Genomic DNA, 24483 nt, shown 5'->3' on the forward strand with positions numbered 1-24483 from the left:
ACCAGATCAGGGAACAGCAAGCCCAGGTTATTTTTAACCTGGATCCCTTCCCTCATCCAAGTCTCAGTACAGCTCTGGGCCACTCCTGATGGCTCCACGGCAACTGCCGGTTTTTAAGGAGAGGAAAGACAGGAAGGTGCTTCCAGCCAGGAACGACCCTGTGGTTTCCTGCAATGTTCTCTGCCTTCCAAAATTATTTCTTTCCATGCCTTTATTTCCTCCTAGGTATTTGCACAGATGTTTTCGCTTCCAGTTGCTCCAGGTGGATCTTTAATTTTATTTTTTTTTAATGTGCCCTGAGCAGAACGGAATTCAGATCCATTCTGGATAATTTGTATACATTTATTAACATTTTGCCCTATTCTTCCACAATTTAGGTCCTAAGTGCATTAGGCTCCATGACAAACGTCTCTGGTATCCTCTCTGTGGTGTCTCCATGCTCATGGCTTAACACTGCAGCCTTCACTATTGCCTTTAAATTCTGTTTCTTTAATTCCATTCCCTGTGTGAGTAAAGGTGTCTGAATTAACCTTCACAATGAACCTGCCAGGGCTTTTCCCAGTGTCCAAATAGATTTTCATTAATCCCTCTTTTGTAATGCAGGGAAGGCTTGTGTTGAAGTGTTTTGCTTTGATTTTATTATTTTTATTTTTAAATAGAGGAAAAGGCCACACTGAGGCTGCTCTCACTGAAAGGTTTATTTTTATTTCTAAGACAATGGCTGCATATAAATTTTAATGCTGCACTTTCTGGAGGTTGACTGCTGTCAGTAGAACAGTCAATATTTCCTTCAATTAACAATAATCTTAGATAATGAAATTGTTTTGTTTTCATTACAAAGTCGTTTGTGACTTAGAAGCCCCGAGGTGCCTTATAATATATAACTTGCCCAAGTGAAAATAATTATTCCAGAGTAAATTCTAGAACAAGTTTGGGAAAATTCTTGAAAACAGGCAGTAAAGAAAGTGAACATTGACTTTTGGGGAACTTTTCCCTTTTCCATTTTGAGGGGTTTGGTTACTCATAGGGCTAAACCCAAAATGTTATGGAATAGGATTTAACCCTGCAGAATGTCAGACATTTGCTGAATGTCTTTATCTTCATTTGATAAGCAGTTGTGGAGTGCATTTTTATGCTACCACTATTTTATCAGAGCCCTCTGCAATCCACCAAAGCAGGTGTTTTAATCACCACATCCTAATTAACTCAATCTATTTTATAATCCATCTACCTAGCTCCCATCACTGGAGTTTTGTGGAAAGAAGAAGGAAAATAATGGATTAAAAGAGAAATACAGAAGAATAATAAGATCATCACTGAAGTGTAGCTACTAAAACAAAAGAAGAAAACTAAATTTGGGGCATAGGAGGGAGGATAGAATTAAAAATCCTGTTTGTACTTGAAATAGCACATGGAGTTGACGAAGATATTAGGGAATGAGCTTCCCTACTTAGTAGTTGCAGTAATCTTAGGAAATATTAAGGGATTTAATCTCTTTCATAGTAAGAAGAAAGTGGGAATGGAAGAAGGAATTCTGGGCTGCAGGAACCTGCTTTGGTATCTTTGCTTAACTTGATAAGAGGGATGGAGAGGGACTTTTTATGGGAGCTTGTAGTGCCAGGACACAGGGAGTGGTGTCCCAGTGCCAGAGGGCAGGGTTAGGTGGGATATTGGGAAGGAATTCTTGGCTGTGAGGGTGCTGAGGCCCTGGCACAGGTTGCCCCACAGGCAGGCAGGGCTGTTTTTTTTTCCTGTGTTCCTAAAGTTTTCCCTGACTAAATCCCAGATCACACTCTTGATGAACAAGGCTGTGCCAACAGGACCTCTCAGCACTGTGCTATTTCCCTAGATTTTCCAAAGGCTTACCTTCTCACAAATTCATTTGCTTTTTCTCCTTCTTTAATGAGTGTCTTTGCACTTCCACTCAAAGACACTGATTGGGACTGATTGTTTTTCTGCAAATACATCCAAATTTGGTCAATCCTGCCTGTTCCCTGCTGGTTTTTGAGAAGTGGCAGAGGGCAGGGATGTGTGCTGGCAGCTGGAGAGCCTCCTTCTCTGCAGCTTTTCACAGCTTCTCTCTGCAGCAGCAGCATTCACTCCCTCTGAACTGAATCATTTTGACTTCTGGTCAGGAAAACAGAAAAGGAGCCAAAAAAACCCAAAAAAGGGTTAATCTGCTGAGTGGCAGCACAATGCAAGCAGGTATTGATGGTGTTACAGCTAAAGCAAGATGCAGCACCAAGGTTAATGAGAGGTGGGCACTGTTCTTCTCCCTCTCTGTAGCAGCAGAGCTGATCAAGAGTGGGAATGTTTGGAGAATCCCTCAGCATTAAAGGCTGTGGCAGTGCTGTCCTCCTGCCAAATCCTGGAAACCCTCTGGATGTTCAGCACCATTGCACACTCACCTTTAGTGCTTGTCAGCAAGAGCTATGGACTTCCTTGGTTTATACACACATGAGGATGTGAAAATGTCCCAAAAATGGGGACTTGGGGCAAACTGAGGTATCAGAGCAGCTCTGAAATGAAATAATAATGGTAAAGGTGTGGGGATTGACGTGTGAAAGCAACAAAGGAGTGGTTGGTGATCCTGTGGTTGATGCTGAGCCTGGTGCAGCAGGCAAGGCTTGCTTTCCCGAAATCCAAGGGGGGAGGAAGATGTGAGGGAGGTGCTTTTCTCCCCCATTTACTTGAACACTTATTTTCAGCTTCTCTTTTGCCACAAAAGGAGTAATTTGTTTAATTTTACAAAATGTTACTGAAGCTGTTGGAAGTGGAGCTGCAGCCCACGTCTTCTTAATAAATGAGAGTGTGTATTCCTGGAAGGAAGTTAAAATGGGGCTGTGTTATATTTGGTACCTCCTGAAGTACTGAGGCTACTTTGAGTACAGAATGTGCTCTGAGAAAGACTAATTTGCCACCGCAGAGCTTGATGGGATGAGATTTGTCAAGTCCTTGCTGAAATTCACTTACACTTTCCTCTCTCTCCTGAAGATATTTTAGGGCTCTATCTCTGAATTGAAGGGCCATAAAAACAAGTCAAAAAGCCTGAAACCAGAATTAAATTCCATGCAATGAATATGCTTCTTATAATGTAGAAATACTGAAGTCAAGCACCCTTAGAAACAACAGGTGGAGATGTTCCTGACCTCTTTTCCTGAGTGTGCTCATGCTCCTGCTAGCACCAGGGTTTGGATTATTGGGCCATTGGAGCATCAGCAGGGTGGGTTTTGACTTCTTTCCAAGGATGCCATCTCTGATGGCAGGTGGTGGCTTCCTGCAGGAGGCAGGAAGAAGAAAGATTCAGTAAAAATGAGGATTTTACTGTTTTCTGTTCATTTACAAATTCATGCTGTTTCACTAGATGCCTGGAAGGGTCTGGTGGTGCAATTCTACAGGGAAAGGTGGGATGTACCAGCACTCCCTAAAAAAACCTCAGTTGTTTTACTGGATTCAATGTTTTCTGCCTCCTGCTTTCTCCCCCAGAGTGTTTTTTGAGTGAATGTAAACTAATACAGGATCAGTGGTTAGAAACCATGAAAAAATATTTAATGTAAACCTTTCGGTACTGGGTTGATTAAAATAAACAACTGTTCCGAGGAGCTGGTCCTGCTTTGGGAACAGTAGGGTTTCTGTTCCTCCCTATAATGCATAAAGCATGTGGAGTGCCTCGAGAGCTTTTTTTGGGTGCTGCACTTCATTTTGAGGGATTTCATTTTCAGTTCTCGGAGCTTTTGTGTCAGCTGGGAAGGGAGGATGTAGGAGTAACATGTAAAACTCAGGCTAAAACCTGTTTAGTCCCAAATCCTGACAAATAGCTGGTAAACAAGTTTTTAAATGAAAGCTTGGACTTTGTTTTCTCCCTCTGGGAAGCTGGGAAGGCCTTGGTCTTATTGCCAGCTCTGGTGTCCCTTCCCTCTCCTCGTACCCTGCGGCTCCAGCGCTCCTCCTTTTTTTGCCTGCATTTCTTACATGTCCCATTTCTCCTTCTGCTCCAGTGGAGGTGAAGCCCACTCTGAGCTGGGAAGAGCCGTGTTTTCTTCCAGCAGGTTTTCCACAGAGCCTCACGGGTGTTTTTCTCTCTCTCTCTCTCTCTCTCTTGCTGCTGCAGAGCTCTGGAATGCTGTGAAGACTCCCAGCCCAGGCACACTCCTCTCCGGATTATCTCCTTCCCAACGAAGCTCGTATCCAAGAGGTACCAATTCTTCCTGTCTTTGTGCCCTTCAGTTTTAGCTGCTCCTCCCAAAACCCTTTCCCTGCTCCCTCCAGACAGGAAAGCCTTGGATGCTGTGGAGATTGCAGCTGTTGCTGTTTGATGTTCTTCTTTCACTTTGCTACAGAAGCACTTTACATTTTCAAATAAGTGATTTCTGGGTCAAGAAATGCATAAGCTGAAGCTCCAGCAACACTCTGTGCCTGGTGTGTTTTATTGTGTTGATTTAGAAAGTTAATAAACATCAGGTCTTCAGCAGCCTGAGTAAAACACACAGTACTTATGTGCTGCTCCTATAAAGAATTGTGAGAGGGGTTCTTTTTTTAGTGTTTATTAGTTTTAATATCTTCCTAGTAAGTAATACATCTTTGTTCTATATTAAAAAGGAGACTTGTGTTCATTAGCTGGGTCAAAATCCCCAGGTTGGCACAGACACCATTCCTGATATAAACTTCTGTCATTTGCCTGGAGACAGGCAAATTGTTTTCTAATAGTTTCTATTTCTTGGGAGAAGAAAGCTGGAAACAATGTTTTCAAATAGAAACTTTGCAGTGTCATTTGGTTGGAGCACTTTCTGTCTTAACTCCTTATTTTGGTTTATAGAGCCCAGTGTGATGAAACCTGAGCAGGTCAAGCCTTTTGAGCATGTACATATATTTTTAAATATATTTATATATATGTGTGTGTAAGAGAATTTAATATGTTATAACAGTGGGACAGCATGATCTACAAGAGCTGTGAAACAGGAACATATGTCCTCAGGAAATCCCTCTGGAAAGTATGCTGGGAAAATGTCCCTGTGTGCCTGCCCTTCAATTTTCCCTTAGGGATTCACACTTCCCCGTTGGGCAGAGAAGACACAGGGATGGCTGAAGTGTCTGTCTGACCCCATCCAGCTGTTCTTGTGCAGGAATATGGAAAAACCAGGCTTGACTCTATGTTTTTTTCCATTTTATATGTTTTGCTGCTCACTTAATGACATGAACTTTAAATGTCAGCTGCTCTTGGGTCTGCTGCACTGCGTTGGGATCAAACCTTTGGGCACACTCTGACCCTTATCCTCACAATAATTTAGCACTCCAGCCCTGCTTTGGGAAAAGCTGCCCTAAATCAATGCCTCCTTTATAGATACGGACAAAATGTGGGTATTTCTTCCTCTCCTGCTACCCCTGCTTAGGTGGGATGGGACAGAAAATGCCAAGGATTTCAGAAAAGCTTTTCCTTGTTTGAGGCAACAATAGTGATGATCCCTTGTCCATCTCCTGCTTCCCCTTTTCCCCTCTTCATGCTAGAAAAAAGGATATTTTTTTTAAAAAAGAGGATTTTGGAGCTGCTCCTATCCCTTTTTTTCTGTATGGTTCCCCAGTTTGGGCTGTGCAGCCTTTTTGGGATCTGAGAAGCAAAACTCCAGAGCTGTGGAAGGGGAGAGGCAAAGCCAAGGGTGGGTTTGGTGGCTGGTGAGATGGGAGAAGGGACACAAAGTAAAACTGGAAGTGATGGGTGGGAGATCCAGAGAACTAGATTGTGTTTTAAGTGGGAATACGTGGAGTGTTGGCTTTGCATAAGAAAGCTCCTGCTCCAAGGGCTCCTGGTCCAATCCAGCTACAGATGAAGAAATTTGAAGCTCAGGAGTGGAATTGATGGAGCCTGTGGAGCTTTGTGACTTTATCTTGAGTTGAACCCCTCCCTGTTAGACACAGTGTTCATTCAGGAATCAAAAGGTGGAGGAAATTGAGTTAAACTTGAATGTGTGAGTGCTCCATGTCTTAGCTTACTTAGGTTGTTTCCTGCTTGGGAAATACCCCACTCCCCCACATCCTAATTGAAATTCCAGCAATTAAATAGTTAAACACGGTGTTTCTATAAAATCCATGTGTGCCTATAAATACCTCTCTTATCTCTGTAATGGTTTGGTTTGATGTAAATATTTTTAAATGTGCTTTTACATTAGGCTGGTTTTTATCCAGTGTGTGTGAGTGGAATTTGGAACTGGGCCTGGACTTCATACTTCTGCTCCTCAATGTTTCTGAACTCATGTGGAAAATTTCTGGACTTTAAGTCTCCTGAGCATCTCTGCCAGTTTGGTGGGGTCTTCACTGGGCTGGGAATGCACTGAATCCAGAGCATTTTGCAAGCAGCTCTTGGACACTTTGATGCTGTTGGGAACATCATTTAGTGAATTTTTTTAGAGCAGGAGCTAATCCTTTTGTTCACAGATCTGAAGTTTTTCTGCATTGCCAGCTCTGTTTTGGAGAACGAAATTCCTTTCAGACAACATGTGATATGGAAAATGATGTCTGTCAAGCCAAGTTGTGTGCTGCATCCAGCTCTGGGGCCCCCAACAGCAGCAGCACCTGGAGCTGCTGGAGAGAGCCCAGAGGAGGCCCCAGAGCTGCTGCAGGGCTGGAGAGAGCTGGGGGTGCTCCCCCGGAGAGGAGAAGGCTCCAGGGAGAGCTCAGAGCCCTGGCAGGGCCTGAAGGGGCTCCAGGAGAGCTGCAGAGGGACTGGGGACAAGGCATGGAGGGACAGGACACAGGGAATGGCTCCCACTGCCAGAGGGCAGGGATGGATGGGATAGTGGGAAGAAACTGTGGCAAAAACATTTTAAAAGGGGACTTTTTAGAGGAGTGGATCTGACTCAGAAAAGTATTTGCAAGAGCGTTACCTAGGGTGAAATGCTGGGTCTTTAATCTTTATAATTCATCACCTTATACAAGGAGGAAGTTTCCCTACGTGATCTCTTACAGCATATCTAGGTACATCATAGAATCCCCAAATGGCCTGGGTTGGAAGGGACCTCAAAGCCCATCCAGTGCCACCAGGACACCTTCCACTGTCCCAGGCTGCTCCAGCCTGGCCTGGAATACTCCCAGGGATGGGGCAGCCACAGCTTCTCAGGGCTTCCCCCCACTCCCAGGGAAGGATTTCTTCCTGTGATCCAGTCTAAAGCTCTCTGTCAATTAGTAAAGCGTCTGTCTCCATCTTTCCCTTCAGGTTCCCTTCAGGTCCTGGAAGGTCCCCATTAGGTCACCCCAAAGCTTCTCTTTTCCAGGCTGAACACTCCCAATTCTCCCAGCAGAGCTGCCCCATCCCTCTGATCCCCGTGGTGCCCTGTCTGGATCTGCTCCAGCAGCTCAGCAGCAGCAGTGTGCTCTGTTCAAGGGCTCTGTGGCTGAGGTGAGCTTATGGGAAACACCCTCCCTGTCCCCCCCACCTTTCCACAGCGCCTTTCTGCAGTATTCTCCACATTCCTGCCCTCACAAAAGCCGTGCTGGAAGCAGGGGCCTTTCTCTCAGATGTATAATTCAGCCCCTCTTCCCAGCGTGCCAGCCTTGTTTGTGTTGATGAATGAATGTTCCCTGTGTACAGCCTGCAGATTACTCTGCTCCTGGACTGCAGTCCTGCTCAATGTACCTGGTTCTGATTAAGTGCATTTGAATTTGGGAGTGTGCTTAATGAGCTACACCTTTCACAGATTCTTTTGTTAATTCAGAAAAGCTGCCTGCTCTGATTTATGGCTCCAAAAGGGGTAAACTGCCATTAAAAGCATTAATTAGTCTTGCTTGACTGCACAAAGAATAGACTTGGTGTGAGCCAGTTTTTGATTTAGCCCTTTGATTTTTGCCTAAGCTTGTTAGAGGGTCTGTATCTCTGGCTGTCTCATGCTGGATTGTATAATTGGAATTTTGTGTGAAATTCTTGGGCTGAAGGAGGAAGGGCCAATTATAATCAATAAAGTTGTAAGGCAATTGGGCAGAACTTTGCAGATAGTTTAATACAGAAATGTTCCTTTTTAACATGTGGAAGTGATGACTTGGGATTGTCAGATTGGCAGGAAGGATATCCTGAGGGTTTGCTGTGAGCTCTGGGCACTGTTGGTAAACCTCAGGAAGGAAAATATTCTCAGGAGCCTTGGATCTGCCCATTCAGCTGCATGTGAATCCCAGAATCCCAGCATGGCTGGGCTTGGAAGGGACACAAGGCTCATCCAGTCCAACCTCACTGCTCAAGGAGGATCCCAAGAGCAGGTAACCCAGCATTGTGTCCACCATCCTTGGGATTGTGGGTTTTGGCTATCCCCAGGGAAGGAGACTCCACACCCCTCTGGGCAGCCTGTTCCAGTGCATGGTCACCTCACAGGAAAGTTCTTCCTCCCCTTCAAGAGGAACTTCCTTCATTCCAGTTTCTTCCCATTGCCTCTCATCCTGTTGCACCACCCAGCAGAGCCAGGTGGTAGCACTGGTGGTTTTTTCTTTCCCTCTACATCTTTATCCATTTTCTACAGGCTAATTGGAAAAAAACCAAAAAGCCCTAAACGCTGGAACATTGTCTGAGTTGTATCCTTGGAAATCCTATATTATATTGATGAGTGTATTTCAGTGTCTGGTAGTTCCTGTACTTCTCAATTCTGGCCATCAATTCTCCACACAAAAGTTTGAAAATTAATTGAAATGCAAATCATAGCCTAAGCTTTCTTTCCAATAGACTTTCCATAATTATGCTTGACTGCAAAAAAATAATTCCATTGCTATAATTTTGGTAATTGCCTCTGGTCTGTTTGAGAGTTAAGATTTCCCTCTGTCTGTATAAGGTTTCCTTCTCTCTTAGATATTATCACATTAACTGCTCCATAAAAAGAAGGTTGGATTGGGCTTCCATCCCAACTTGTCCTTAAGGAGCCAGCAGTTGGATCCTCCAGCTCTGCCTTAATTTCCTGGCAGAACTAGAAGGTTCCTTCTCCCTTCCTTCTCCCTGCACGCCTGGAGAGATGATGGTGGTACTGTAGGATTTGGGAGTATTGAACTGGAAATATCCTCTGGATATTCAGGGAGATGGGAACTGCCTTTAAAAGGCATTTTTAGCAAAAACTGGTTCCTACCAGCAGCACAGATCTGAAATGACAAATGTCTTTGGAGGAATGGAGGTATTGAAGATGTATTCCCTTCCCTGAACCATCCAAGTCCTTGGGGCAGTGAGTTTCCAGTTTCTGCCATGTTTGGCAGATGGATTTTTGGGTAAGAGTGAAAGCCTTTGAGCTGCTCTTTAGTTTTTCACTCTCAGTCAGCACATCCTTGGAGAGAAGTCCATCATGTTGGAAGCACTGGAACAGCCAGGGAAGTGGGAGCTCCCCATCTCTTCACAGCAACAGCCTGGGCTTGGTTATTCCCAGCTGCCACAAATGTTCCCAGCTTTGTCTCTCCATTATTTGTTTTCCTTTCCCATTGAAGGAAGTGGTTCTTTCCAGTAGGAGAAGCATTAAATTGACTTAAATGCTTTGTTTGCCAAAGTAGCTCTTTGAAGTGGATCTTTCAAGTTTCTTATGTGATCTGGGGTTTGATGAGACACATTTTAACCCAGCAATCTCATAGTGAGGAAGGAAGGGAGGGTGGAAGGAAGAGAAGGAACCTTCTAGTTCTGCCAGTTTTGATCCTAACTTACACAGTTTTCCACATTCCCTTTTAGCACTTGACTTGTGCTGGAGCATCCAGACATTGCAGGGTGATCTGTGGGATCAGCAGGATCTCACTGGCCAGCTTTTCCAAGCATGTCTGCAGCATTAAGTCTCAAACTGGAAAGGTAATCCCCTCAGGAGGCTTGACCTACTCTTCAAATTACTTTCTCCTGTTCTTTTGAGGCGTTGGCTTTTATTCAGATGTTTTTTTCCTCCTCATCAAGGCATCTCATTTAATTGCTGTGACTGCCAGGCAGAAACCTCACTCTCACTCTTACAGACCTCCTTTTCTTCAGCTCCTTCATAATAAAGTGGTTTTTGGAGCAGGGCCAGGCCTTTAGCCCAAAGTGTCTTCTGGTTTCATATCAAACAAGGGACAGCACAGCCAGATTGCTTCCCTAATCCCTCTTCCCAAAGACAAAGGTGTCAGCACTGTCTAGACGTTGGTGTTCCATGTGCTCATTCAAGGCTGAGGGTTCCTCCTCTCTCCCTTTCATCCCACACAATTGTCCTCAAAGCCTCCTAATCTGCCATTGCTCAGTGGGTGAAATCCCCCATACAATTTGGGATGGATGTGTCCAATTTGGGAGTAGGTGGTCTGTGCCCCTTTGGAGCAGTCAGTGAAACAGGATGAGTGAGTTCTTGCTGCTGTACAGACCAAGCATTTAAAATCTCTTTTTTCCCCATATTCATGCTCTATCCAGCCAGGAGATATTACACAGCAGCTGTTCTTAAACTTTTATATTTCTTTGATGGTTATTTAATGTCTTTCTTTGGGTCAACATTTTGCAGCTTTTCCATGGGGGAGTGGGTCCTTACAAGCTACAGATTTGGAGTAGGAAAAGTAACAATTCAGCTGGTTTCCTGGTCCTTTGAAATTCTCCTTCTGGTGATGGCAGGCTTTGACCTCTTCTTTCTTTGGAAGTGTTCTGCTGGGAACTTTAGCTAATGGGAGATCATTAGGATCCTGTTTAGCCTTGGATGTGGTCTGGTTGTGTAATGGAGAGGTTAGGTACAAAAAAATTAGGAAAACTGAAGACAAATTGATAGCAGGGAAAATTCACAAATTCTTTCTGCCCCAAGTTCTTTCTCATTTCGGAGTTCCTTACAACCCTTTTGGGGGAGGAAATTTTCCCTGGGAGCAGAGTCTGACTCCCCCAGCTGCCCTCTCCTGTCAGGACTCCTGTTCTTTCCTGTGGCTGAAAATTCCTTGGCACTTCAGTGTGCTCCTTGTGCCTGTCTGTCAGTCTTTCTGCCTGTCACAGCTGGGAACAAGGAGAATGGTTGTGTTTTGTGTGTTCTATACAGCTGAGTGTGTCATTTCAAGTTAAAAATAAGACATCTTTAATGTCAAGATTGCAAAGTTCAAAAAGCAGAACGGGGCTGGTAGTCAGTAACTGCACTTTTCAGTTTGTTCTATATTTATGTGAGGCCTTATCAGCAGGATTTCTGTCCAGGATTCTCTCCCTAAAAGTCATTCATCCATGGAAGGTGTCTTGGGCTGACGGCTATGGCAACTAGGGGATAATTAATTACTTATAACTTGTGAGTTCCTTGTTTCTTCTCTAAGCTCTTCTCTAGGCATTTAAAATATCTTTAAAATCTCTTTCAGCCTGTATTAGTGGAAGGTGTCCCTGTTCATGGGAGGGGATGGGAATGAGATGGGCTTTAAAGCCCCTTCCAACCCAAACCACTGTGGGATTCTATGGAAACAAGCAGCACTCTACATTTGTGGAGCTGCTGTTGCCTTGTCTTTGAGTAGGTCAGGTTTGAAAGGTGTTTCTTCAGCAAAAGTGCATGGAAAAGGGCTGATTATTCATCAGAAGTTAGCAGTAAAGGGGTTTGCTGTTGGTCCCAGGTACTGCTCAAGGATTATTTTGCCAGTTCATTAAAGCTTGGATGGGGATTTACAAGCTGATAGCTTTGGTTCCCCTGGTGGACTCGGGCTGGAGCCCCTAAACATTTTGCATTTAACGTTGAAATAAAGTGGGATTTTGGAATGAGAAGCCAATCCTCCTGCTAGTTTAGAAAGGATTACAGGCAGAGAGTTTGCAGGCTGGGGACAGTAATTGTGTGTAGCTGTGCTGCATGGGAAGACCACAGCAGTTTATTCACCGTTACTGCTCCTCTCCATTTCTGCTCTTCTTGGGGTGGAACAATGACCCCAGAATGTCACAGCACACCCTCAGGCTGCCTTCCCCCAGCTGCCAGAGTGCAGGAATGGCAGCTTCCCATCCCCGTGGTGCTCCTGGCCTGCCAGAGCATCTCCCTGCAGTTCAGTTGGGAATCATTGCTCCATTTGCCACGTGCAGCTCCAGCCTGGCTGCAGAGCCTTCAGTGGAATTCACGGCGCTCTGCCAGGGCGCTGCATTGTTGTCAGAGCCCCTGAGCTGATAAAACACATCCTGACTGCATCCCTGGCATTGCATTCCTGCATGTGAGCTCACTAACTAGCCTAGGAATTTGTTGGGTTCAGCCCTGGGGATTACAGAGTGGGTGTGGGTGTTCTAAACTGTAAATCCATATATTTTATTGTTTGAAAAATTCGTTTTCCTGAGGGTTATTTGGCACTGCAAGTGCATCAGCAGGATCTCTGTAATGCAATCAGAATATCTTCTACACAAGAGGAAATGTGTATTCTTTTTCCTCAAACAAAAAGACAACTTGCTTTACGAGGAAAAAAATTTCCTTTCACAACCTTAAAATAATTCATTGGGGAAAAAGAAAGCTTTTTGTTTTATGAAGGTTTTGTGTCTGCAGGATCCCAGCTGAATGCCATGTAGGAATTAAGTAGTGCTAGTGTTGATTTAAAAAAAAAAAAAGGAATTCCTTGGACATGGGGGGTTATCAGTCAAATCCTGCTTAGAGGAATTGTAACGTGCTGCCTTCAACACCTCACTGAGGCATGGGGATGGGCAATAATGTGAGCAGAGTGGGCAGTGTTCTCCTGATAATTTAACTGAATTATCAGTTGTAGTAGGAGTATCTGTTGGTAAAAGGAGAGGAGAAAATCATCCTTACACTTACATTGTCCTTGTTCTCATCCCCCTGCTCCAGGGCTTGCTGCCAGTGCAGGGAGAGCATTGCAGGATTCCCTGTGGCTCTGCCTTCCCCTGTGTGTGTGTTTTTATAGAGTTCCTCCTCTTGTCTGCTCCTTTGATTCTGCTTTTTCCTCAGAAGGCCACACACAGAGCTGAACCTTCAGTTCTCACCATTGTCATCTTTTGTGCCATTTTCTTTATCCTTTTCCAGTCCCACCTGTGAAATAGGTGTGGTTTAAAAAAAGAAAACCCAAATGCCAGGTTTATGATCCCGTTTTTGTGTTGCTCTGCCGTGGCTCACAAATGAGGGTCAGCCTCAGAACAGACACAAATGAGTTTTAGTGGCTCTTGAATATTTTTGCAGGCTGATGAATTTAAAGCAGTGGGAATTGAAATGTAAAGGTGCATCTGGGAAAGGGTGTCCCACATCTGCTCCATCAATGGCACCAGAGGAAAGGGCAGGAACTGAAGCCCAGGAAGTTCCACCTGGACAGAACTTCTGCCAGGGACACCTCCCACTGTCCCAGGCTGCTTCAATCCCTGTCCAGCCTGGCTTGGGCACTGCCAGGGACCCAGGGGCAGCCACAGCTGCTCTGGGCACCCTGTGCCAGGGAACAATTCCTTCCCAATATCCAGCCTATCCCTGCCCTTTGGTAATGGGAGGCCATTGCCCCTGGTCCTGTCTCTCCATCCCTTGTCCCAGTTCCCTCTCCAGCTCTCTTGGAGCCTCTTTAGGCACTGGAATAAAGAAAAAGAAATGCAGCATTTAATGCATTTTTTAATCATTTGGCAATTTCATTTTCATTGCATGGATAGAAATATTACAGCATTCAATCAAGCATTTCAGAAGCTCCATTATAAGTGATTTTTGGATAGCCAAAAATTGCCTCTAGGGGATCTTTCTAAAACATCAGCCACTGCAATAGGAGCAGGATTTATTGTTTTATTCAGCACACACACGTTACCTTGCATGTCTCAGCAGATGATTTTGCTCTCTGCACTTCTCTCAGGGCTCTCTGAATCTCCCAACTTAATTATGACTATTATGAATAATTTAATCTCCACAAACATTGCTTTGTCTCTTCTGTCTCTTTCCCAGTTTCCACTGCTGGTCCCTGCAAAGGCTCTGGGAGCACCTTGCTGTCATCCTTTTGGAAGTCTGACAATCCCATGTTTAATACAGGCTGTTTCCTATTGCTTAACTACTCCCTAATCCATAACATTCCCTTTTCCTATTGTCCTACAACTTTAATTTTTTAATAGTGTCTCGCTGGGGCTTTTGTAAGCAGCTTTTTGAGGTGGTTTATTCCCCAGTCCTGGACTCTTTAGCCACAATTGAAGGATTTGGGCTGAGTTATTTTGCTTCCCATGCTGTGTCTGTTTATCTGAGTGAAGGCACTGCAGCATTCCAGCCACTTTGCTTCATGGGAGAGGAGACATTGGCTAATTCCATGATAATCCTTAGGACACTTGTTAAAGATAAGGACAAGTCTTGTGCTGTTCCATAGTGAGAGATTTGAATGTGATAAAGGGTTTTCAAACACATCATGGACAGGGCATTCTGAGTTTCCCCTGACTTTTAAAGTAAACAATATTTGATTCTATTGACTTCACCATATATTTGCTTTCTCTTCCCTCATGGAGTTCTCTGGAAATTCCCAATCTTTCCATACTTAGAATAAACACGGAGCAGATCTGTATGTGCTCTTTTTACTTTCTAGCTTGTTTAAGGTGCTCTGTAGTTTTGTTTAAGCTATTCTTGGTTTGGATTTTGACTCATTTGCTTCCCATGACTTTGTTTTTCACTGAGCATCCTCCTCCTTGCTCTCCTGTTCCCCCATTTTTTGGAGGTTCTCTCACATTCCTCAAGCAGACCACAGGCAGAGGCTGTTGCCTTTAATTTCCCCACCTTTGGACTCTTCTTACATGAAATGATCCATATTTTAAATCCTCCTGTGAACAGATGCAAATTTCTATGTCACCCTACTCACTTTAGAGAACACTGGCTTTTTCCCTGTCCCAAATAAGATTTTATTCTTGGCAGGGAAGAGCTGAAGTGCTGTTTGTTTGCAGAATTTCCAGATGACTGATGGCATGCTCAGCCCTCGGAGTCCTCACGGTAAACACAGCTCTTGCTATTGGAAAAACACATCAGAAATCCCAAAATAAAGCCGGGAATGTACAGTATTCCCAAGTTAGGAACACCACGTGGGGCTTTTGGTGGCAGTTTGTTTGATTCTGAGATGTAGGAGAAGTGAGATCTTTCATATCTGTTCCAGGGAGAGCCAGAACATATTTTTTTTCTTTTTCCTACTCATCCGGAAACACTTAGGAGCGAGCAATTCCACCTCTTTGTCTTGTTGATGGCTGTTTTCTCCTGGTATAAGGAAATACTTTCCACTTGTATTAGATCATTATCTCACAGGGATGTGGAGCAGATTTCCATTTGCTGTTCTTGGCTGGGGAGGGCAAAATGAGAGAAATCTGCTGGAAGCTGGGGAAAAAAACCTGAGAATATGAAGTGCCTTAAGCTGCTCGACTGTGTGTTCTGACTTAGCCTGAAAATCCCTCTTTTTTGGGGTGCCTGTGGTGAGAATAAGTGAGGGAGACACTGTGCCACTCGTGGGGTTGCTGCTGTATTGTTATTTTTATTTGGGGCTGGCAAAGACTCTTGGTGCCAGTTGGATGCTGAACCCCGGGATGTTGGGATGCCTTTTGTAACTCTACCAGTGCTAAATCCCTGTCCCACAATAATTCCCAGCTCTTTCACCTGTGTTTCAGGAAGTCTTTGAAAAGGGAGTTGTCAGGTCAGATGGTCTTTCTTTAATAACTAGAAATCCCCTGGAATTTCTTGGTAAATACCCTGTAGGATATGCTCCTGGTATAGGTACCCAGCCAACTCTGGCCTTGGAATAGCTCAAAAGTCATAAGTAAATATGTTCTTGGAATTACATTTTAAAATTGGTTTTCATATTTAACTGGTTTTGAAGTTAAAACCTAATTATGAATATTAAATTCAGGTTAAAGAATCCAGTTTTCTTCTAGTTCTGCATTAAATCAGCTGCCAGAACTCACCTGGTTGTGACAGGTTGGGAAGGAACATTCTCTGAGGTGGTATCACTAAACTGCAGACTCCAGCCTAAAACTGTATTTTAAACATTAATTTGCATAGAATGGAAGTCCTGTCTTTCAGAAAAAAAATAAAATTAATTACCTCTCCCCCAGCTGGCCCTGTCTATGATGAGCCTGCAGTGGAAAAATAGGATTCATGCTTTGGAAAAAGGGGTGTTTGCCAGATTCTCATCTGAATTCTAAAGAGCAGCTTTGGCTTTGAAATGAGCCATGAGTTCACGGTGCCCTTCTATGGATGAGTGAATGAAGGATGGATTTGGGCAGTGCTGTCTGTTTTTCTGCTCCTTTGTGTGACGTGGCCAGTGCCGGACATAAAATCCAGCGGAAAATTCCCCCATGTGTTTTGTGTTGCTGGAAGTTCAGGTTGTGCTGCTTGATTCAGTGAAACACATGTTGGCAGCAGTTGAAAGGGACAGTGTTTACTGGTCATCCCAACTGGTCTCATCCCAGGAAACATCAGCTGTTTGTGCTGCTCAAAGCACTGGAGCGCTTCTGGAATAGGGGAGCTCTTGCAGCTGTCCCAAACTGGCTCCTCAGTGAAGCAGTTTTACCCTCTCCAGGGTGCCTTGGATATGATGTAGAAATCTGAGGGGCCAGGCAGAGTGAATTCCAGCAAAGCCATGACAGCCACGAGCCCCTTCTCAAATTGTAGCTGATTTCTGGGCCAGGGAACTCCTAAGTGGTGCAGTTGGCTGATTGGGTATGTTCTGGTCTTGTTTTGCTGCTCTGAACCAAGATCACTGTGAAGAGAATGAGAATTAATTGTAGCACCACTGGATTAATTGTACACTGGAGTTCCTGCCCTCAGAGTTGCTAAGAGTTTGTCTGGATTAGCTCAGGAGCAGTACAACTATCTAGTGGTCCCAAAGGCCCATAAGTGGAAAAACTTTGGGATTTTGAATAAAAAATGAAAAGAAAGTAGACAGACGGAGCATATAAATACCCATTGTGCATCTTTTCTGCAGTCATTAAATACCTTGAAAAGATCCCTTCCAACCCAAACCCGTGCATGATTCTGTAATCCCGACTCTGAGGAATGGTCAACTCTGCTGTAAATTACAAAATCTGATGGAAGCCGAATTGGTGCAGTCTCACTGACCATCTTAGACTCTGCTGCCTGAAAAATTTCATCCCTCTATTCCAAGGCTCCTGAAAGCAGTTACTCTGGAGCCATTTAGTTGTGACATGACCTGGCTTGTGTCAAAATGACACTTTGCAAGAAGTTAATAGAGCCATCTGTTTTCTCATACTCTGATTGCTCATTGAGCCCAAACAGCTCCATGGATCCAAGGAAAGCAGGGAGCCAGAGGGGCCAAGTGTTGAGGGGCTGTTCTGAGGCTCTCAGTGTGGGTTGAGACTCCATGGCTCAATCTCCCATCCATCCCTGCCCTCTGGCAGTGGGAGCCATTCCCTGTGTCCTGTCCCTCCAGGCCTTGTCCCCAGTCCCTCTGCAGCTCTCCTGGAGCCCCTTCAGGCCCTGCAAGGGCTCTGAGCTCTCCCTGGAGCCTTCTCCTCTCCAGGTGAGAACCCCCAGCTCTCCCAGCCTGGCTCCAGCCTTCAGATCATCTCCATGGCCTCTTCCTATCATTTTGGAATAGCCAAATTTCTTTCATTTTCAAGGCAGATCTCTGTCGTTTCCTTTGAGTTTTCCTTTAGGTTTATGGGTATGTTTATTGTGGTTCCAATGCTGTGAACAAGAACTTTTGACTTGTGTATCTGTGAATTTGCAGTGATTATTGACTGAGGTGAGAAAAGGAAAGTAAATCACGTATCCTGATAGAGGGTGGATTCTAACCACATACTGGGAACAAATTCTTTCCTGTGAGGGTGGGCAGGCCCTGGCACAGGGTGGCCAGAGCAGCTGTGGCTGCCCCTGGATCCCTGGCAGTGCCCAAGGCCAGGCTGGACAGGGTTTGGAGCAACCTGGGATAGTAGAAGGTGTCCCTGCCATGGCAGGGGTGGCACTGGATGAACTCTGAGGCCCTCCCAACCCAAATTCTGGGATTCTGTATCTTTCCTTGTCCTCTTGCTGTGTCCAAACCTGGCAATGTGTTCAGAGCATCTTTGGGTGACATAGCTGCTGTTGGCATGGTGCTGCTGATCCAGCCAGCCAAAGTTGTGGAAGACTGGAGCTGGAAAAATGATGCCTTGTTCTGCAAGTTCAGGGATCCATAATGATTCATCTTCAGGCTGTTTGCAGCTGAGGGAGCAGAGCAAGACCCAGCAGTTGCTGATGGTGAGAGCAGGGGAGCTGCCAAGGCACAGGCAGTGGCATTCCCTGGATTCCCTGGCTGGAAGGCTTTCCTCAGCCTCCCTGCTGAAGAGAGAATAAGTTTGTAGATGCTTGAAGGGCCTGTTCAGTGCATCTCTCCTGACTTCCTCTCAAGCAGACCTGGGACTTTATGTATAATGTCACCTTCAGGTCAGTAGCTTCCAGTTAAACCAGTGCTTGTGCTTCACAGAGATCCATATTCCATATTGCATGGGTTTTCCCCAAAAAAGGAGTCATGGAATAGTTTAGAAATCTGGACAAGTTTAATTCTGTGGAGCAGCTTTGGATGAATTTGAAACCTCTGTTAGTTGCTGTCTTTGGATTGATTGGTGATGGCTCTGTCAGGAGATACACAGACCCATATGAAGTCTCCAACTCATGTCAGGAATATGTAGGATATGTGGGATATGGACCAGCAGATCACCTCATTAACTCAGTCACCCCAAAATCCTGACCAGGAGGGAGCCAAACTCCCCCTAGCTGCAGCACAGCTTCAGCCCTCTCCTGGGACATGGGATGCGGGCACAGACATCAGGTCACACCAAAGCAGAGCAGGGTGAGATGTGTGATTGCCCCAGGGCTGATGCTGAGAAAAAAGTGATGTGCAGCCATAATTTACAGCCACTTAATTGAGTGATTTGCCCAGGCTGTGTAGGACACAAAGCAGGATGTGTGAACACCCAGCCAAGGGTGTTTTGAGCTTTGCAGGAAGTGATCCGAGGTCGTGGGCAGAAGCTGCTGGAGCAGCTGTGAGCCTCTTTTTTTTGGGAATGTTGAGAGTTCCCAAACCTTTCCAGGGCTGCACATACTCACTGTTCTCATCACCCCTGGGAAAGTAAACCTCAGAGTTCCTGCTGCTCATCTGAAACCCTACTTTGTTTTTTGAGCAAACACTGCACAGCCTTAAAAAGCCCAACAGAACAGGATGCTTTTTCTTTGCTGGTGAAAGCAAGTGTTAAGGACTGGATTACAAGATGGGAAATGGAGTTGTATTTTTATGGGGCTCTTTTGTAATTGCAGGATTATGTCTAACAAAGATCCTCTTCAGCTACACCAGTATTTCATTCCCTTTGGATGCTGGTGACCCCAGGGCTTTCCTTACCACGTTAAACTCTCTGAGATGGAGTTTTTCACTCTGTATTCGAGATGGAATTTCCCTTTTCTGCTTCTTAGTATTTTGTTAACCTATTTTAGGAATGATTTCTCTGGATTTATACCAAATATAGCAGCCATGACTCAGCCTCTGTTCCTGGTTTTGGACTCAGAGATGCACTTGCTGCTTTTGCATTCCCTCTGCCTCTGTAATTTCCCCCTCTGAGTTTCTAATCTGGTCCCCCTGCATTCCTCCAGGAGCTTCCTTCAGTTTACATGGCTTTCCTATTGATGTCAGGATTTTCAGGATTGTCACAATATTTTATAAATGGGCAACAGCAGAAGAATTCAGCACAGGGGATAGGACAAGGGTGGAATGCTTTTAAACTGAAGGAGGATGAATTTAGATTAGATATTGGGAAGGAATTCCTGTCTGTGAGGGTGGGCATGCCCTGGCACAGACGCTGTGGCTGTTCCTGAATTCCTGGCAGTGTCCAAGGCCAGGCTGGATGGGGCTTGGAGCAGCCTGGGACAGTGGAAGGTGTCCCTGTCCATGGCAGGGGGTGACACTGGATGGTTTTTAAGGTTCCTCCCAACCCAAAGTCTGGGATTCCATAATGCACCATATCCAGGCTGCCAGACTGTCACAAAGCCCTCAGCTGGCATTTTAATGTGCAAGTGACAGATCTGGAGCTGCAGTGTTCTTCTGGAGCTCTGGGGAGATCCTGTTCCTCCATTTGGCACCCGTGGAGCAAAGTTCCTTGGAAGCCTCCTCCCCAGCACGGGCTGTCCTCTGCTGGAGCCGTGGTGGGGCTGTGGCCTGGCTGGAATCAGTCACCCATGGCACACATTGTCCAGGACTGGGCTCACACCGTGGGGTGCAGAAGGCTGGAGAGGCTCAGGAAGCTTGGCAGTGATGCCAGCTCCAAGTTCCAAGGTGGTTCAGGGGCTGATGAGGATTTTTTGGAGTGCCCTCTTAATTGCTGGTAATTGGCAGCACAGCCTGAGCAGTTCTGTCTGGTGTTCAGTTCTCTGTTTGCCTGCTCTGATGTCTGCAGAAGATTTGCAGGATCAGATGGCAGCAGTGAATTGCAAATCAGGAGGATTAGCATTTGTATCAAATATGCTCCAGCAGAAGGAGATTACAAGTCCTGGGTCAGCAAGAGCTCAGGAGTGTAGCTATGGAGCTGCTGCTGTGGTGGGGATGGGAATTCTGCTCTGTTCCTTCCACAAGGCTGCCTTCACAGATCATAGAATCATGGAATATCCTGAGCTGGAAAAAACCCATGAGCATCAAAATCCAACTGCTGGCCCTGCACAGACACCCCAACAATCCCACCCTGTGCATGAGAGCAGTGTCCAAACACTCCTGGAGCTCTCCCAGCCCATCCCACTGCTCCATCTGGGTGAAGAACCTTTTGCTAATAATAATAATATATTGCTTCTGCCAACATGTTGTGTTTTCCTGTGAAAATGCAGAATAAAATCCTTCCAAAATGGTGCTCCTGTCTTTCAGTATCAGACCTCCCTTTCTCTTTCCAGCCAGTGGACAGGTATTTTACATCAGATAAAAGACCAGGAGAGAAGCAGGCACACATTTCATGTTTTTAGAGCTGCTTTTAGTGTTGGCTGAGCTGAACAAAGGAGGGATGTGAGAACATCAATGGCAGCTCATCCACACCGAGCTGGAAATACCTGTGGGCTCATGTTCATTTAAAAACTGAAAGTGGGAGCAGGGCAAACCTGGGCTTCCTCTGCCAAGGGCTCAAACACCCACAGAGCACACAGATGAGCTGCTGCCTGTGGCAAACAGGCTGCCTGAGGGGGAAATGAAAAGTGCCACCCTAAAAGCCTTTGTAATTACATTTCCATAGCCCTCAGCCACACTGGGAGGACAAATCTGACACTGTTGTGCTGATACTGAAATCTGGGCACAGCTGGGTTCTAATTTCCAGAGAAAACAGAGGGGTGTGAAGTGCATCTTCCTCTCCTTGTTCTGTCTACCTTCCATCTTCCTTTGGCATTGCACTAGGGGTGTTCTGCACATTGAGGGATGCTGGTGGGGTGGCACAGCCCTGTAATGCCAGTGAGGGACACCTGTGCCCTGGGAAATTTGTGTGGAAATACTTTATGGAGTGTCATTCACTACGCTCTGATTCTAAATGCAGGTACCATTGTGTTTAAATTCACGTAGGTAAAGAAATGAAAATCTAAAATATATATTACAAATGTGAATAAAGGCATATTATTAATTGAAAAGGAATAACCAGATCATTCTGTAGTTATTGAAAGAAGTCAATTTGGGAAAAGTATATAGAGAAAAGGAGGACCTTGGGAAGTGTCTTGCTGTGTAACATTTGTTCTTTCTGAAGTGTGTATTCCCAGGCTCTCCAAATCATAGAGGTCGTGGCTACTCTCATAATTTGCCCTCCTTTTCTTTCCCTCAAGGACATTTTTTTCACTCCTGTTGCCTGGCAATTCCTGTGAAGATTGCCCAGGCCCTGCCCTGTGCTTTTCCTGTGTTCCCTGTGCTGGTCCAATATCTTAGGACTGCACTTCCAGAGGATGCACATCCAGTCTGGTTTCTGTCCTACTCACAGTGTGTGCTGCCTCCTGGGCTGCTTATTATATATTTAATTCCTTTTAGATCCCCTGTTAGTTCTTCCTTGCTGTTGGAATCGTCTCTTAAAGCTGAATTAATCATTGAACAGAAACCAGGAACTCAGTTGCTGTTGTTTATTAAGGAAATGAAAAATATGCCAACAGTATTTCACAAAACATCTTCTGGGAATACTGAGTTTATTTTCCAGGCATGGCAAAAAAACTTGTGAATTCGTTAAAAAATAGAGAGAATCTTACCAAAATTAGTCCCTTCCCAGACTGGGGGTTTTATCACAGTTATTATCAACTTAGGCATTGTCAGAGGACAGAGAAATCTGGAGAAAGGAAATCTGTCTCTTAGGTAGGTGATGTGCACCTGTTGTATGATTGATAGAGTTCATTTAAGATGAAAATTGAATTGTTAGGGAGAAATGATGGCAGAAAAAAGCCTTATTATGTGCAGAGATGAGGCTTATCAGCATGAAAAGAAATGTGTCACAAATTGGTTGCAAATCAAAGGCCTGATTTTTTTTCTTCTTTTTCAAAAAGGCACAAATAAGGGTGTGCACTGTAAATCATGGAATTGCTGTGTAATGTGTGCTGGGATCTTTTGTGCAATATAAAAAGGCTTTTTTCTCTGTAGAGTTTACAATATGAAGCTGTGAGGGTACAGACAGCTCTGTGTGCTTAAACCAGGTGGGTTTGTTCTGGCTACACCTGAGTGTGTTGTAAAACCAACACTGAATTCTAAGAATAATTAAATTATCAGTCATAGGTACAGATATGGAATTGTTAAACTTGGAAACAGCCTCTGAGGACATTGAGTCCAAATGTTCCCCTGGCACTGCACCAAGAGAGCTGGACAAGGGATGGAGGGACAGGACACAGGGAATGGCTTCCCACTGCCAGAGGGCAGGGATGGATGGGATATTGGGGACAAATTCTTCCCTGTGAGGGTGGGCAGGCCCTGGCACAGCTGTGGCTGCCCCTGGATCCCTGGCAGTGCCCAAGGCCAGGCTGGATGGGCTTGGAGCCTGGAATAGTGGAAGGTGTCCCTGCCCATGGAATGGGTGGGACTGGAGGATTTTCAAAGTGGCTCCCAACCCAAACCATTCTGGGATTTTGTGATTGTTTAACCTACACAGATGCTGAAGCCCTGGTTTTTCAAGTGGCTCCTCAGCTCCTTGACCTTGCAGCCAGGAGGGATCAGAGATGAGTACAGATGTTCATGTGGGAAGGCAGATATTTGCTTGGCTCCTTCACACTAATCTTTTCCTTTTAAATATTTCCAAGACACTTCCAGGACTTTTTAACATTTTTTTTTCCTCTCAGCACACACTATTATTTTAAGGAAGAATGGAATGGCTGATCTGTAATTTCTGCCATGCCATTCATTCTCCGAACCAGTCTTATCCCCCTGATGGGAAACAAGGAGGCAAAGCTGGGTTTTCCACCCATCTGGCTGGGGATTTAGTAGTTCTTTTTTTCCTGATATAAACTGCAAGCTGTGAGCTCCTTCCAACTTCTCTTCCCACTCTTTAGTTCAGGAAGGTATGTCCAGAAATCTGTGAAAAGTGTTAATTGTTGATTTGCTGTGGCCTTTCAGCCCTTTCCTTTGTGTTGCTGCAAAAGCATTCCTGGTTTTGGCCTCCTGGGTTGAGTGTATTCACTGGCAACCTGCACGAGTGTTTAGGTGAATAAAAGCACTTCAAAATCTTCTGTGATGGCAGGCTGGAAAATTCTTGGCTTTTCCAGCGGTTGTGAAATATGAATATGCTAATTGAGTGCATATTGCATGTGTTAGGGATCATGCCATACATGCACTGATTATTGGATGCTGTCCCTCATACAGTGTCTGCCACTAACCTCTGGTAATTCCTGTATGGAATGTTTGACTTGTGTTTGAGGCCTGGGACAGCTTTACAGACATCTGTAGCTTTCATTTAAAGATTTCCATCGTGGTCATCTGTGTAAGCTTGCTTTCTGTTGTGCTCGTTATGTGTTGTTCTACTGTGCTCTGCCTATGATTGTTATGATTTTCTTAATTTCTTAATTTGAGTTCTGTTTGTTCATCACTTGGCAGCTTTCCCCCGAAACATCTCCAGCTTCTTTTGCTTATTTTTTAAGTGGTACCCAGTTACCCCATATATTTTCTGGGTTTTGGTGGGGCACATCAAGCCCAGCATAAATCTGGATTCTGTTTTTCTCCTTCCATGTAGCTTGCTTTCCAAATGGAGTGAGGGAATGCCACTGTCTGCCTGTCCTATGGATGGGAAAGACTTTCAGGCTCCTGGGCTTGTTAACACAGAGCCTCTTGCCAACACAAAATTACAAAAAGACGATGATAAACAAACTTCTTGCCAAAGCTCCCTTCCTGCTGACAGATTTAGCCTGGGCCCTCCTTCGTCTTCCCTGGTACTGCTTTGTTTCAGAACCAAGATTCCAAAATATTTAAGGAAGAAGGGACTGTTAGGGAGGATTGATCCCCTCTGTTTGCACTGTTCATCTTCCTGTTTCCCAGTCTCTAAACCCATCTGGGTCCATCCATCAGCGTGAGCAGAGGAAGAGAAGAGGACAGGGAGAGATTTGCTGTGCTGCTTGATGAGAAAGTGAGGCTGGAGCTGCTCCTCAACCCTGCCTTGGGTTTCCAGTCTTGACCAGAGAAGAAATCCCAGAAGTG

General features: G+C 45.0%; 1 protein-coding gene across 1 annotated transcript in view; it reads left to right on the forward strand.

Annotated features, from left to right (window-relative positions):
• FAM168A (family with sequence similarity 168 member A) overlaps positions 1–24483 on the forward strand; it is a 128512-nt gene that overhangs the window by 34535 nt on the left and 69494 nt on the right. The window contains exon 2 of the mRNA XM_066571847.1: positions 4112–4195. The gene's annotated coding sequence lies outside the window, so the exon portion shown is untranslated. The remainder of the gene's footprint in view (positions 1–4111; positions 4196–24483) is intronic.

The sequence above is a fragment of the Molothrus aeneus genome, chromosome 2 (genome assembly GCF_037042795.1).
Source record: "Molothrus aeneus isolate 106 chromosome 2, BPBGC_Maene_1.0, whole genome shotgun sequence".
In the NCBI taxonomy this organism is placed as follows: domain Eukaryota; kingdom Metazoa; phylum Chordata; class Aves; order Passeriformes; family Icteridae; genus Molothrus; species Molothrus aeneus.